Source organism: Limulus polyphemus, unplaced genomic scaffold (genome assembly GCF_000517525.1).
Source record: "Limulus polyphemus unplaced genomic scaffold, Limulus_polyphemus-2.1.2 Scaffold277, whole genome shotgun sequence".
In the NCBI taxonomy this organism is placed as follows: Eukaryota; Metazoa; Arthropoda; class Merostomata; order Xiphosura; family Limulidae; genus Limulus; species Limulus polyphemus.
Genome location: NW_013665887.1, coordinates 36,936 through 50,588, shown reverse-complemented (window position 1 = coordinate 50,588; position 13,653 = coordinate 36,936). Strand labels below are relative to the sequence as shown.

The following is a 13,653-nucleotide window of genomic DNA, read 5'->3' as shown; positions in this document are numbered from 1 at the left end:
TCTTCATTACCCATTCAAGCCGTCTCCAGCCATTATTAGTCTCAAAGTGGGTTCCTCGTCATCGAGCTTCTTGTTCTGTTAAGACTGGGCTTGTGTTCAGTAAAGTGTCTACCTCTTGATAAAACTTTAAGGTGAAATGTTGAGGAATGTTCACTGGATACTGGCCGCTTCTGTCAATTAGACATATTTATACTCCAGCGTGCACTACACTACCTTAAGTATTCTGAACCGGATCATATTTTATTTCATTTTCCTACATTACCTTGTTATAACATCAAACACTTAAGTAACAGCCATTGTTATATATGTCTCTAGCTATCATAGAAACACAGATACTGTTGATGTTAGCTGTATTCTTGGTAATTTTTACATTAGCTGCTGCTATCATTACAACAAGTATATAAATGATTCACTGTGAGCTTGACGTGAGCACCTAGTTAATAGTGGTAGTAATCAGGTCGTCAAAGTGTCGAAATTATCAAACGCTTGACGAGGATGAGATGCTGAACCGGATGATGTGAAAATCCACATTCTTGTATCTGGAATTGTTTGTCCACCGGCATTCAAGAATTGACTTGCTTTTAATCTTGTATAAGATAAGTACGATTTTAAGAACCTTTTGTAAGAAATACTGGAATGATTATTGTTTGTTTGAATTGCTTATCAGCGCCGTTAGAAAACTACTGTTCCGAGGTTTTGAGGTACACATTTCCCCTAAACAAATGAGCATAATTTTATTCTTTAAGTTTGTTCTTTAACTTATATATAAAAAAAAACATTATTTTCTTATGGAATGAATATAGAAGATCTGAATATAAGGTTTCGTATGTTGAATTTAGCGAAAAGCTAGTCAAGGGCTATATGTATTAGCCGTCCCTAATTTAGTAGTGATAGACTAGATTAGAGGTAAGACAGCTTAGATGTCAACATCACCGACTGCCAAGTCTTGGGCTACCCTTTACCAACGAATAGTGGGATTGACCGTCACATGTTGACGCCCCTACTGCTGAAAAGGCGAGCATGTTCGGTGACAGGATTCGAACTCGCGACCCTAACCCTGAATAAAAGGAATCAGACAATTCAAGTGTTGGTTTAAGAAAAAGTTTTAAAAATGATTATTCTTAACAATCACAAGTAAAATGTAAAAATTCAGGATCAGACCATCAATTATTTGAATCCAAAATGGTAAGAAACTGTTTCAGAAAGAAGGAAGATTTGGTTATGGACCAGGTGAAAAACAAATCATTATCTAAATCCATTTTCAAAGTGTGGTAATATAGACATGCAATAAATACAACAGCGTGTACAACAGAAATGATTCTAAATTCTAATTATTATTATTTTTTTGGACCTTGATAAATTTCTTGATTCAATTACATAACATTACTCCCGCTTAAATGAATCGTTTTTATGAAATCTTAATAATTTCATCCGATATTTGGAAATAGTATCGTAAAAATCCCCCCCCCCCAGTGGCACAGCGGTATGTCTGCGGACTTACAACGCTAGAAACCGGGGTTCGATACCCGTGATGGGCAGAGCACAGATAGCCCATTGTGTAGATTTGTGTTTAACTTCAAAACAAACAAACGAATAAGATATAAATGCAGCTACAGCGTGATAAAATCAGAGGATACAAAAAACACGGTTAAGATGTAAACTTTAACCATCATGATGTATACAATTTTGTAATATTGAATTCATCAAAGTTTTCTCATTTTATCCATTTAAGTTCTTAAATATATGTGCATGTTTATTCCCAACAGAATGATTAAAGACTTTTTTTCCTGAGCGTATCGTTAAACGAAGTACTATTTAGAAAGGATAAAAATATAGAACCAGAATTTTAATTAAAAAATAAATGCCGAGAATGAAATAACTTCGTTTCCATTTACTGGAATTATTAGATACTGATATATTTCTTGGCTTTGGATGTTCTCTAATCATTAAACAAACACCTGCTTTGGAGTCTAGATATCAATCTGATATTAAGTATTGTACACAATTCAACGTCTTATTTTCTCTACTGACTAATTCAGAGGAATGATGTATCCTTGACAACCCGTCACTTTATTTGTGATCGTTTGATACAGTTTATTTTCACCCAGGACAAGTAGTATCGTTTGCTATCGACACAGTGATTTTACTTGATCGCCATGTAGCCAAACGCAGTTGCGTTGGTCGAAGTAGGCTTAATAGGCACAGTTATGTCTGTTTATTCGTTGAATATCGCGCAAAGCTACTCGAGGGCCATATGCGTTAGTCGTCCCTAATTTTGAAGCGATAGTCTAGAGGTAAAGTAACTAATTAATACTATCCACCGTCAACTCTTGGGTTACCCAAATCGAATAGTGGGATTGACTCGTCACATCATAACGGCTGAAAGGGCGAGCTTGTTCGGTGATAGGATTCGAACTCGCGACCCGCAGATTGCGAGTCGGACGTCCCGACCGCCAAGCCAAGCGGGCACGGCTGTAATAACATTTATATTTTAGTTCAAAAGCTTTCACGAGGAGTTCAGCCCTTTATGGGACAGTGGTAAGTTTCCGGACTTACAAAGCTACAATCTGGGGTCCGATTCTCCTCGGTCGACACAGCAGATAGCTTAATGTGGCTTTGATTTAAAACAAGCAATCTCTTGAACACTTCGTTTTCAATGACTTTTAATCCCTTCTTGTTAAAACTAGTCAGCGAAAGAAACTAATCATATGGAAGAAAAGCCTTCTCCAACACAATAACATCGGATCCCTATTTAAATTAATTAAAAAGTTGGAAGAAAAGCCTTCTCTAACACAATAACATCGGATCCCTATTTAAATTAATTAAAAAGTTGGAAGAAAAGCCTTCTCCAACACAATAACATCGGATCCCTATTTAAATTAATTAAAAAAGTTGGAAGAAAAGTCTTCTCCAACACAATAACATCGGATCCCTTCAACACATAATTTACTTTTAAAATATATTTTTCTTAATATCATAGATTTCGTGCATTTAAATTTTATTCTTATTTTGTGAAAACTGGATGTATTTATAAGCATAGGTCCCAAGTACAGTTTATTAGAGTTGTTAAATAGGTGAAATACAGTAATTATATACTAAGAGTGATACAAAACAATAAAAAAAAACAGTCAAAAGGTCACTATATAACATTCATTTTAAATAATGACATTGGTATAAGCCAGAAGTGTTTCAGCCAATAAGAATTATTGCAGAGCTAACAAAAGAAACAGCAAATCTCGAGTTACCAGATATAAAACAGAGCCCCCTTGAACCAATAACAAGCAGTATAAAGGCCCCTAACATTATATTTGGCCCGGCATGGCCAGGTGGTTAGGGCGCTCGACTCGTAATCTGAGGGTCACGGGTTCGAATCCCCGTCACACCAAACATGCCAACCTCCGCCTTTGCCTGGTCCCAAGTCCAAGGATGAGAAAGTAGGAGTGTTGGGCGCGGGGCTAGCAACTCCACCCCGTAAAAACCAACCTGCTACAAGTAACTGCAACAACAACTTTCCGTTGGTGAGGTGTTGTTACGGCCCTATGCTCCACTGGGAGTTTACAGGAATAAAAAAATAAATAAATAAATAAAAAACATTATATTTGAGTTACGTCATCGATAATAAACGGCAAGTCTTGAGTTACCTACAACAAGATAAGAAACAGCTTCTAACCATAATATAGGAAACATCTGTTTGTATATCTACAAAATTCTATTTAACTGTGATATTCTCAAACTTCAAAAATTACGATGATATGGAGATTAAACATTATTTGCCAAAACAAAAACTTAAGCATCATAATAATATTTACAGCTAACAAAGTGTTTACTTTTGCTTTTTCGGAAGAGGGCGCTGTGCTTCCAATATTTTTTTTATCGGCATGTTGCTTAGGATGCCGTATTTTTTGTGACATTATCGGCATATTGTTCAGGAGCCTGTGTTTCCTGTAGTATTATCGGTGTGTCGATCAGGGGTTGTATTTCTTATGGTATTATCGGCATATTGATCAGGGGGCTGTGTTTCCTGTAGCATTATCGGCATGTTGATTCTGGGCCGTGTTTCCTGTAGTATTATCGGCATGCTAATCAGGAGGCGATGTTTCCTGTCGTATTAACGGAATGTTGCTCAGAGTGCCGTGTTAACTGCAGTATTATCGGCATGTTGCTTAGAAACATCAGGTATAACTGCCACATTTTGCCCCATGCCGTTTCGGTACTGTAGGTTACAAATAAAGTCTATATATATGTATAAACAGATTCATAGTTAAAGCCCAATGTTATTGTACCGGTTTTACAGTCTGTCTCATCAGAAAAGACTACAAAGTCATCTATATACGGCTGGTCTAAAATACACTAAACTATAAACTCAGTATTTAATTTGTGGTTGAAATGCTTGTAGCTTATTTGTTGTAAATCATTTATGTGAGGTATCTGGTTTTTAATGTGTTTTTGACAACTATGGTAACATACAAGTTAGTCTTCACTTCGTCGGAAAATAAATAATAATAAAAAAACTTCTTCAAGACGTGAACCATTCGATCATTGAGAAACTGATTTAAAATAATGCAAATTAATGTTCTAAAAATGTGAGTTTCTTTTCATCGTCACATTGCTAATACAAACGCAGTTATAAAGCCAATTTACGTGTAATTGATGCTTCATAAATCGTCAGTGCTAAACCTCGTAATTAAAAATAGGTTGAACAACAACCAAGGTTTTTTTTTATTTAAAACATGGTGATCGTTCAACCAATTCTTTAGTTTCGATATCTCTGTCGTTTATGCGGTTTTAACTATATACTTGTTTTTATGAGTAGTAAACCTCGTGCCCTCTAGTGGCTCAGCGGTAAGATTGCAAGCTTACGACGGTAAAAAGCGATATCCGTGGTGGGCAGAGCAAAGATAGCCCATTGTGTAGCTTCTTGCTTATCTAGAACCAAACCAACAAAACGAACTAAACGTCGTGTTTTTGATAAAATAAGATTCGTGTCGTACGTTCTGCTATTATTATTTTTGTACCGTTGAGAAATTGAAAAGGTGATCACCATTGATGTTATTAGGTGAGTGAATCTAAACATTAGAGTCACACCTGAAAAAGTACAAAATAATACATTCATGTCTAAAATTATAATGAAAAGGTGTGATTGAAGAATTAAGAGTTGTATAATAGAAATACAAATAAAGAGACAAAAATATAATTAGTAGAATCACACTTTTTGTAAGATTCTTGTTTTTATTTTTTATTATACAAAAAGAGATTTAATGTAACAGTTTCGTCAATTTTTCTGTTTCCTGCTAAAGATTAGACAGGTATTCAAATTATTCAATTTCTTTATTTATAAATAAAGTTTAAGATAAACCCCTTTGTTATTTCTTTGGAATAAATCAGCATTTGTGTTTAAAATATGGGTAAAATCAATAGGTTAGTTTCTTGGTAACAGCCAGTGCTTGTGTTTGGAAAGTAGTTTGAATCGGTATATTAGATTTTTGGTAATAAACAGTGTTTATGTTTAAAAAGTTGTTTAAATTGGTTCATTAGATTTTTGGATGACGAGGAACCCACTTTGAGACTAATAATGGCTGGAGACGGCTTGAATGGGTAATGAAGAAAAACTTTAATATAAGTTTAACATAACAGCAAATGTACAACGTTTCGACAAGGTTTTGTCATCATCATTTTTGATAATAAATAGTGTTTTGTGTTTTCAATTGGTTTATTAGATTTTTGGAAACAAACAGAGTTTGGGTTTTAAATTGGTTTATTAGATGTTTGGCAATAAGCAATGTTTGTATTTTAAATTGGTTTATCAAATTTTGGCAATAAACAATGTTTGTGTTTTAAATTGGTTTATTAAATTTTGGCAATAAACAGTATTTGTGTTTTAGATTGGTTTATTAGATTTTGATAATAAACAGTGTTTGTGTTTGAAAAGTTGTTTAAATTAGTTTATTAGATTTTTGGCAATAAACAGTGTTTATGTTTTAAATTGGTTTATTAGATTTTGGGTAATAATTAAAGTTTGTCTTTCAAAAAGTGGTTTAAATTGGTTTATTAGATTCTTGGTAATAATTAAAGTTTGTATTTGAAAAAAGTGGTTTAAATCGGTATATTAAATATTGCTGAATAAACAATGTCATTTGAAATCTGTATTTAGTTTTTGAAAAAGTGATTTTAAGCCTTTATATTAATATCTATACTGAAGAATCATCGTTTGTACATAAAAAAAACGTATATGTTGAACAGTTTTCTTGAAGAAAATGGTTAATATAAAAGAAGGTTACTGGAAATATTTGCAAATTGTTATTAGTTTCTTGATAAAATACTGTTTATATATTATATTCATATACAATTGTTTCTTAAGGCTAAAACTGTCTATTTATAAAAATAGGAACAAAACTAGCATAAATCTGCATTAGTTTCTTAAGAATAACAACTGGTGGTGCACAAAAGTGGCTTAATGTTAGTGTTAAAAGTTAGTGTTAAACAAATGTTTCTTGATTAGAATAAATTTGTATTTATATCTTTATTTATTACTTAGACTACTGCTTGTTTGTAACAAGTGATATCAATTTGTATTAGTTTTTTGAGATATCTATTTGAATACTAATTTAAGGGAAACAACCAATGTTTTCTACGTTTAGATATTTATGTTATTAACTTCAGAATTCTAACTGTTTTCATGCAAAAATTGGGGTATATTTATATCAAATTTGGTGGGAATAACAGCTTTCTTTGAATAAAAGGTAGTGTAAAGTTGTATTAAGATTATTAAGAATATCCACTGTTTGTGTTGCAAAAATTGATTTAAATCTGTGCATTATGGTGTAAATTAGTATGAAGGTTCTTAAGAATATCCACTGTTTGTGTTGCAAAAATTGGTGTAGATCTGCGCATTATGGTGTAAATTTGTATGAAGGTTCATAAGAATATCCACTGTTTGTGTTGCAAAAATTGGTGTAGATCTGCACATTATGGTATAAAATTGTATTAAGGTTCTTAAAAATATCCACTGTTCGTGATAATAAAATAATCGGTATAAACCCGTGCATTTCGGCGTAAAGTTGTATTAAGGTTCTTAAAAGCATCCACTGTTTGTGATTTAAAAAAATTGGTATAAATATGCACATCGTGTTGTAAAGTTGTATTAAGGTTCTTAAGAATATCCACTGGTTGTGATTTTAAAAAAACCGCTATAACTCTCGCATTGAATTCTTTGAAAATGAGATTGGTACTCAAACAGAAGAGAAAACAATAACTCTTCCATCTCCCTTGCGTGACATTTTGAGAGAGGTGCAATAGGTAATAAAAATGAGTTATGACTCATTCTAAAAGTATCTGGCTTGTAATTGTAAAATATTCGCGTTAATTACATTTATAAAATGTTGACAACTTTTGAGCACAGGGTATGAGTTGCGATAATGGAACAGTAAGTTAAGAAATATTAATGCTGGGAAATTTAAGTGGCTGTTCTATATAGATGGTTGTTGTTTGTTATGCCGCGGGTATCGAAACTTGATTTCTAACGGTGTAAGTCCACTATCATGCCGCTGTGCCACTGGGGGGGGGGAGCTATATAGAGGGAAATGAAATCACTTCCACATTTGCTGTCTTTTGAATAGTTTCGAATGATTCTTATATATATATATATATGCATGTTCATACGATACCTTAACGCATTCATCTAAGCTTGTTTGTTTGTTTGTTATGAATTTCGCGCAAAGCTACACGAGGGCTATCTGCGCTAGCCGTCCCTAATTTAGCAGTGTAAGACTAGAGGGAAGGCAACTAGTCATCACCATCCACCGACAACTCTTGGGCTACTCTTTTTACCAACGAATAGTGGGAGTTACCGTTACATTATAACGTCCCCACGGCTGAAAGGGCGAGCATGTTTGGTGGGACGGGGATTCGAACCCGCGACCCGCAGATTGCAAGTGGAGCTCCCTAACCACCTGGCCATGCTGGACATTCGTCTAAACTTTAATAAAATAAGGCTAATTCGGATAATACTTAACATTCGAAAGATAATTTTCAAATACGACTCTATTCAAGGTAAAAGGTCAAATCCTTCTCATTCCGAGATAGCATATAGAATCCATTGCTGAACCACGGCTTAATCAGCATGAGATGCCAGTCCATCGCAGGATAATCCACTGCTAGAGGTTGGTTAGACTAAAACAATTGGGGTAAAGTACTTTGCTCAAGGACACAACAGTGCGCCACGAGCCATCCTCGAACTCGCGACCCTCCACTGCCCCCCACAGTTTTAGAAAGGTCACAGTGTTTAAAGCTCAGTTTTCGGTGTTATTATTATTATTAAAGTACTCTTTACTCTGTTTGACGGTCAGTTTTCGGTATTATTTTTATTAACGTACTCCTTACTCAGCAGGAAACATGGATTTTTTATGCTTCATATTTTCAACAGTGAATAAAGTATAACTAACATAAAAGGACATAATAAATGTCTTAAGAAATGGGTTATTTCTTGGCATACCAAAAGTATTTCTTATCTTCATTGGTGTATATAGAATGTCAGTATACATAATGAAATAAAATATCAGCCAATATACACACATACAGTGTGCGCCTGTTTTCGACTTTTAACATCATCAAATTTACATTTCGCGTCGTACTTTATATACCAGTTTAACATTTATACTTCGGATATTGTTACAACGTTGTCTTTTGTAACTATGGTTACCAGTGTATAGTTATTTTTATTGTATTATGCATATTAGTATGCATGTAACCCAGAACGTGTAAGCAACTGGACGTAAACTCTGCATATTGTACATTATATTAATACAGTGGAAGTGTTGTTATACGCTTGATGATATTTCTCAGTTTGGTTATAACAAACACATCAATAAAAATAAATTTATGTCCTTTCTGTTGTAATAAACTGGATTAACTCCTAGCTTACAACGGTCCCTAAATATAATTCTATTTTATAACAGGTCAGCCAAGTAATGTTGTTGTTTGTAGTTAAGTAACGTTTCTAGTGTTGTAAGTCCGCATACATGCCTCTGTGCCACTGGGGGCCAGCTAAGTAATTACAAAACAAACAATCCAATATAAAAAAACAACAACATACGATGAGTGGATTCCAAGACAGGAAAAAATGTTACGGTAACAAGTAAACAAAACACAAACTTGTGATGAGTGGATTGTAAAATAGGAAAATGTTATGGTAACAAGTAACAACAACAAAAAACGTGCGATGAGTGGATTATAAAATAGGAAAGTGTTACGGTAACAAATAAACAAAACATAAACTTGTGATGAGTGGATTGTAAAATAGGAAAATGTTATGGTAACAAGTAACAACAACAAAACATAAACTTGTGATGAGTGGATTATAAAATAGGAAAATATCACGGTAACAAGTAAACAAAACAAAAACTTGCGATGAGTGAATTGTAAAATAGGAAAATTTTACGGTAACAAGTAAACAAAACAAAACTTGTGATGAGTGAATTGTAAAATAGGAAAATGTTACGGTAACAAGTAACAACAACAAAAAAAACGTGCGATGAGTGGATTATAAAATAGGAAAATGTTACGGTAACAGGTAAGAAAAAAAGGTGCGCTGAGTGAATTGTAGAATAAGAAAATGTTACGGTAACAAGTAAACAAAACAAAATAAAAAATGTGCGCTGAGTGGATTGTAAACTAGGAAAATGTTACGGTAACAAGTAAACAAAAAACAAATCAAGGCACCCTTTTTCTTTTTAGTTTGATATAACGAGGGATCGTGAACTGCAAAAAATCTTTGAATTCAGTACAAAAACCCTATTATTCCTCTCGTTCAGTGCGGAAAGCAGGTGAAAATCAGTAGGAACACATTTGGAACGCCACGCGCGAATGCTTCACGTGAACGAGAGCACAGCTGAACGCGTTCCTGACGCCTCGCATTTATTTTTCTATAAAGTGATATGTTAATAATAATTATAATAAATGAACATGGATATTGCAATTTACGGGACGATTTGAATTTATTGTCGTTTTGTTGTGCGTCGTTGGTTTCTATGGCGACGTAAATTTTGATATAATTTGCTATTAGTTGAACTATTGATATAATAGCATTTGTTTCGAGATTGGAGAAAGAAATATATTATATGACCATGAAATATTAGTATAAGTGACACAGTGACTTATTTGTCATTGTCAATAACAGCTTTGAACTGTATGCATTCAAGTTCACATGTGGGCCTATACTAGACCATTTAAACTATGCATCGTAAAATCTAGTTTTTAACTAAACAGTCGAACGAAGAAATTAGTAAGGAAGGCGAAAAAATATTACCTAAAATATTGTCACGTGGTCCGTTTAGTATGGACAGGGCGTGGTCAAGTGCTTTAGCGTTTCATAATATGATTCGCGCAATTTTTGTTCGCGTCCCGTTCCTGCACACTCGCTGTTCACACGTTGGGGCAGTGGATGCGGTATTAGAGTGACTGTCAAATCCCACTATTTAACAAGACAAGAGTAGCCAAAGAGGTGTTTCTGTTCAGTAGCGTCCCTTTCTCTGATTAAAAATTAGGGACGGGTTTACACAGGTGGTTCTCGTTTAGCTTTACACGAATGTTCTAAATTCAACCACGACCACTTCTTAGTATATTTGATATTAAAAACTAGGTCATTATTAAAATAATCTAAATAGTTTGTCAGAAAGTTGAGTCTAAGACTTATTCTTTCGATTCTTTATTGGGTAGAGAAAGTTTCCGATGATAAATAACAGTTTTGACTATCTTCAGATGCATTAAATCATCGGTTTCATATATATTGAGGTTTTACACCTCTATACCTTGACTAGAAGTTTCTGATAAACTTTCCACCGTTTTGACTATCTTCAGATGCATTAAATCATCGGTTTCATATACTGAGGTTTTTACACCTCTATACATTGATTAGGAGTTTCTGATAAAATTTCCACCGTTTTGACTATATTCAGATGCATTAAATCATCGGTTTCATATATTGAGGTTTTTACACCTCTATACCTTGACTAGAAGTTTCTGATAAACTTTCCATCGTTTTGATTATCTGAATTTAGATGCATTAAATCATCGGTTTCATATACTGAGGTTTTTACACCTCTATACATTGATTAGGAGTTTCTGATAAACTTTCGACCGTTTTGACTATCTTCGTGCGCTCTAATTAACTAATGTCTTCTTCCTTAGATATAATATGAAAAAATGGTTCTCCAATATTCATCTTATTATTATTTTTAATTTTTTTACAGAACTGGAACGACTAATACTGCAATATTACCTTTATTTTGTATTTATATATATATATATTATCTTCCCCCGTCCCTAATTTTGGCTACTTGCTACACCCTACCACCCACGACCGCGAGTTACGCTAGGAAAATAACTGTCTCTTTTATAATGTACCCACAGCTTAAAGCGTGTAGAATATCTTGTGGTCTTGGCCCAGTATGACAATCAGCGGTGGGGGCGTTATAATGTGACGATCAATCCCACTATTCGTTGGTAAAAGAGCAGCCCAAGAGTTAGCGGTGGAAGGTGATGCCTAGCTGCCTTCCCTCTAGTTTTTCACTGGTAAATTAGGGACGGCTAGCGCAGATAGCTCTCGTGTAGCTTTGCGCGAACTTCCAAAGAAACCAAACCAAATCTTGTGGTGTCGTACGGATTCTAGTCTCTCCAGCTCAGAAATCCAGAGTCCTACCACAGGTACAAACCGCTCCATGATTGAAACAGAACGATAAACTTTTGTAATGGCAGAATATTTGGTTACAAGTTAAATTTTACATTTGTTTGTATCGATTATAGAAAAGAAGTTATTCCACTTTTGATCCAGATGCCTTCTTCGTCGTTTCTATCATTGAAGTGTGTACAATTTGAAAACGGTATTGATTAATACGCCGTAAATGAACCAAAACAAAAACACGACGAGGTTACAACACTGATTAGCATTGATGCAATCAAACTCATAGCTGAAGTTAGCAAGTCTTGCTTTAATGAGAATTCTCATGTTAGGCTTTTAGGAACTGCACATAAAATCCATGGAGTCTGCAGCTGCTTGATACCGTGACTGTAAAATATATATAATGAGTTTGTAAAAGTTGTTAGTAGCTTGATCGTTAGTTGATTAATTTCTTTTACTTGAATTCATGATTCATACACTGTTCGGAAACGTTATCGTAGATTGAACTACTTCTACATGCAAGCGATATGTGAATTAATAAGATTATAGGTTCAAATACAAAGAATATTAGATGGAGATGTGGAAAGACCAGTTAAATGTGTCCCAAACAGCAGTAGAAAGAAAAAAAACTACGATTTCTGGAAAAAATGCTTTAATTTAGTAGTTACTTTTGCCACTAACACTATCAGAGGAACGCCAGTTTAGCTCTAAAAAAAAAAGGAGGTGGGGTGAAATTAGTTTTTTTTTGTAACGAGAACACCCCCCTCCGAATAAAAAAAGAAAGAACGTCGTAACGCGAATTTTGATGTGTTGTGAATATTTTTTCCCGCAATTAAGTCGACTACTGAAAGAATCAACCTTTCATTTTTAAGTATTTTCAAGTTGTTGCTGTTGGTTGTTTTAGCGCAAAGCTACATAATGGGCTACCTGCTCTCTGTCCACCATGGGAAATCAAACCCCGGATTTTGGCATTGTATGTCCGGAATCTTATCACTAACTACCGGGTAACCTTTTCCTCATATGGAAACTAACCAATGAAAGGTTTGATTTAGCGTAGATGTTTTGCTACACTCAATTATACGATGTTATTTTGAATACTAGATTTTGGACAAAAAATACAGCTAAAGTTAAAAAAGCTGTAACATTTAAACAATAGTTCTATTAACTTTTGTGTTCATACGTGTAACGGACTATAATTAACACGCTTTGTATATACTTTAACAATTACGAGCAAACGATACTGTCCAAGTTAAAAAAAAAACAAAAGAAAAACTACACGAGTCTGCCTATTAGTTTCATTCATTTTTATAATTGACTCTAACGTAAACCTCCCCGTTTTTTTTGCAGTTGGCAGGTTATAACAAAAGAGCAAACAAAGAAAACATTTGTTGGTTCTGTACTTTGTGTGCCTCTAAGGTGGTTGTAGAGTATAAAAATTATCCACCCTTTGATACATTTAACTGTTGCAGTAAACCGGTAATTACCTATTTGGTTGCTCTGTAATTAGTTCTGTCGTAGCTGCGATACAGATGTGAAATTTGATGTGATATAGTGTTCGATCTGATTATACCAACATGTAACCATATGACAAGCATATTTATCATAAAAATGTTGGGTTTCTGTATTCTGAAAAGCTAAATTTATATATTTTTGGTAAATAATGCAATGATAAATGAAATGTGATATACTTTTTCCATTCGGAATGTATTACCAAACAATAAACTACACGTAATTCGACATGTCTTCCTAACTACCAAAGTTGTAGTTTGACATCTCTATTGAATATACTAAGAACTAATTTCATTGAGGATGTTGACTGTAAAAGTGAGATTAGTAAGTTCTGTGAATTTCCTCTTGAGTAGAGAGGCATTACAAATTTGGTCAATGTAAAACATGTTGGTTTGATTTGATCTCCATACTTGGAAGTTGTTGACCTAAACCTTTTTAGAACAAGGTTTAAAATTATTTCCCCAAATTCT

At 34.1% G+C, this 13,653-nt stretch overlaps 1 protein-coding gene across 1 annotated transcript in view; it reads left to right on the top strand.

The window, feature by feature from the left end:
• The window catches only part of LOC111085213 (transcription factor VBP-like), a 17,826-nt gene that overhangs the window by 2,925 nt on the left and 1,248 nt on the right, over window positions 1–13,653 (top strand). The gene's annotated exons all lie outside the window — the stretch shown is intronic.